We start from the raw sequence: 3,355 nt of genomic DNA on the forward strand, positions 1-3,355 counted from the left end.
CTCCTGCTTCTAAGCAGACTATTGCTTGTTGGATTTGTAGTACAATTCAGCTTGCACATTATGTGGCAGGCCTGCCACAGCTAAAATCTGTAAAAGCCCGTTCCACAAGGAAAGTGGGCTCATCTTGGGCGGCTGCCCGAGGGGTCTCGGCTTTACAACTTTGCCGAGCAGCTACTTGGTCAGGGGCAGACACGTTTGCTAAATTCTACAAATTTGATACCCTGGCTGAGGAGGACCTGGAGTTCTCTCATTCGGTGCTGCAGAGTCATCCGCACTCTCCCGCCCGTTTGGGAGCTTTGGTATAATCCCCATGGTCCTTACGGAGTTCCCAGCATCCACTAGGACGTCAGAGAAAATAAGAATTTACTTACCGATAATTCTATTTCTCGTAGTCCGTAGTGGATGCTGGGCGCCCATCCCAAGTGCGGATTGTCTGCAATACTGGTACATAGTTATTGTTACCAAAAAATCGGGTTATTGCTGTAGTGAGCCATCTTTTCTAGAGGCTCCTCTGTTATCATGCTGTTAACTGGGTTCAGATCACAAGTTGTACAGTGTGATTGGTGTGGCTGGTATGAGTCTTACCCGGGATTCAAAATCCTTCCTTATTGTGTACGCTCGTCCGGGCACAGTATCCTAACTGAGGCTTGGAGGAGGGTCATACCAGTTAGTCCTAAAGCTTTCTTTAGATGTGCCCAGTCTCCTGCAGAGCCGCTATTCCCCATGGTCCTTACGGAGTTCCCAGCATCCACTACGGACTACGAGAAATAGAATTATCGGTAAGTAAATTCATATATATATATATATATATATATATATATATATATATATATATATATATATATATATATATATAGAAAGGGTGTAGACCTAATAATGCGCTTTGTGAAAGCTCCAAACCTAAATGACGTACTCCCTGTTAGATAGAGTACAGAAAAGGGATACCGATACAAAATGTCAAAAGGGAGCTAAAAATGTTGTGTACATACAATATCCTTCCAGATTATGACCGCAAAGTGATAAAAACAATAGATTTTATTCACATATTCACTAAGTACATTATACTTTTAGTGAACAGAGATCATCACATAAAAATCCAATGGTAAATATAATAAAAATGCAGTTTACAATGTTGTTGAAGACATGATATAGACAGTATATCCCATCAAGTGGTATATTATATAGGATGTCTGATGTTTTCACAAGAAACCATACCCGACGCGTTTCGTCCCAAGGACTTCATCAGGGGTTCATGTCTATATAATAGATATGAATCGAATAAGAAAAATTATTTTTCCAATATACCATGGTGATCATAATCTGAAATAGTGTTTGATACATACCAATCAAAGTAGGGGCCAAAAACCGATTTTTACGGTATAATTAGTCCCACAAACAATTTCTGAAAAAACCATATCATAATGAAAATTAATTAATTGCATAATAAGGGTAATTAAATAATCCACTACTATAGGGGAGGGGGGGCGGTAAGTGAAATTTAAATGGATCTATATAGATGGATTAAATAGATCTCGTTAATATTCATGGAAACAATTATATATGGACATAATCAACTTAATAATGATGTATGATATTACCTACAAAAATACAGATGCTGGAATTTATAGGGTTGATATAAGAGACCATATATATTGGTAATATATTATTACCAGTGTACACAATAATAACATTATTAGAGGATTTCCATACAATTGTGCCTCATATAACTACAGAATAATTGCAAATAATCCAGATTGGTAATTAAATATTCATAAGTACATACCAAAAAGGATTTAAAATCAAATGATCACGCTGAATGTATCAGTATTCACCATGGGTCCAGCCTATAATATATATATATATATATATATATATATCAGCTTTATCCGTCAATTAATCCCCTATATAGATGGGGGATAATTCACTCCAAAGGAGTGCAAGAAAAATAATTAATTATACATAGCCTCATAAGAGTGCAAACTGTAAGATTATGCTGTTGTGGTCCCTATTTGTTATAACCACATTTACAATGTTCCAGCCTATAAAACAATTAGTGATAATCATGTACTATTTTCCAAATGAGTCCCAGGCTCACATATTTCAATGGAGCTACATTTGCATCAATTTATATGGCAGAGAATGATTCATTATTAGATTTCATTATATAATAAAATGGGACCTTAAACATAAAAAGATTCCCATAATCTATCCCAATTATGACATGATGACAAACATAGTTAATATGAACCAACATTTATGTGTCAACTCAGCCCTCCAGTGTATAGATTCTCACTAAAGAAGACTGTTACAGAGAACAGAAAGCAACATTGTAACTTACTTTGAATAGTGGCAGGCTCTCCTGAACAGCAGTGTAACAACGTGCTGGGCAGGGGGGTTTAAATACTCTCAGCCTGATATGTTCACTTCCTGTGTGTGTCAAGATTGTTAATGCCTAATTACATGCAGCTGCAGTGATAAACCTGATCCGTGTACACATTTGACATTACCTACTTTACACTATATAAACTCTACCTATTAAGTGCATATGGTTTATTAATTAGGGTGCTATGTTATTCAAAGTCAGAGTGGACGCATTCATGCGTTCCACTATGATCCCGGCCTGCGTTCCATTGCCTCCGCTTCCGGTATAATTCGCCGTGGAGATGTGGTGGCAAATAAAGCTTATTGTAGCTATAGTGATCAGTGTTGTAATTGAACCATTTGTATTTCTATGGAGATCTCTACACTCCGTGTCAGTGTTAGTGTTTTTGTGCATTTTATTAGTATTTCACTTACGCTACATACGGAAAAAAGTGTACATTAATGATGTGACCGTGAATAGTTGATACTGATTTAGTAATTAGCCTTATAAACTAATATAATAGAACTATGTGATTAAACTTATAACCTACCTAATTAGTTGGATAATTGGCATTAGTATGTCTAATTTTGAGACTACATGATTTTGTGTTAAGGTCAATTAGCTATTAATTAACATTAAGCTTTCTTAATTTACCTACTAATTACTCCTAAAAGTGCCCGTTAATGATCCTACTAGTGTTTCCCTTAATATGATATATTAATTATGTTAGGTAACCTTGAAACATTCATATTAATTTGGTTTATCTAATTTAATCAATTATGATCTTTTTAATATCATTTAATTATTAACCTTATAGATACAACAAATATAAGGGACTAAAAATTAATGAGTTTAAATATGAATCCTACCCAATTAATTATATCTATTGTGATCCTAAAGTTAGTTGTTGTATCAAGTTTACCAGTTATTAAATTCTATGTTGATTATTCCCAGTGCTGTTTAATTCAGTGCTGATTACAAGAAATCCAATCC

General features: G+C 35.1%; 1 long non-coding RNA gene across 1 annotated transcript; it reads right to left on the minus strand.

The window, feature by feature from the left end:
- Positions 1 to 1,104: 1,104 nt before the first annotated feature.
- On the minus strand, positions 1,105 to 2,363 carry LOC134984726 (uncharacterized). Its single transcript, XR_010191772.1, has 3 exons — positions 2,339 to 2,363; positions 1,344 to 1,402; positions 1,105 to 1,256 (listed from the first exon to the last, which is right to left on the minus strand). It is a non-coding gene; the product is annotated as an uncharacterized LOC134984726 (long non-coding RNA).
- Between the last annotated feature and the right edge of the window lie 992 nt (positions 2,364 to 3,355).

The sequence above is a fragment of the Pseudophryne corroboree genome, assembly GCF_028390025.1.
Source record: "Pseudophryne corroboree isolate aPseCor3 chromosome 3 unlocalized genomic scaffold, aPseCor3.hap2 SUPER_3_unloc_78, whole genome shotgun sequence".
NCBI lineage: Eukaryota > Metazoa > Chordata > Amphibia > Anura > Myobatrachidae > Pseudophryne > Pseudophryne corroboree.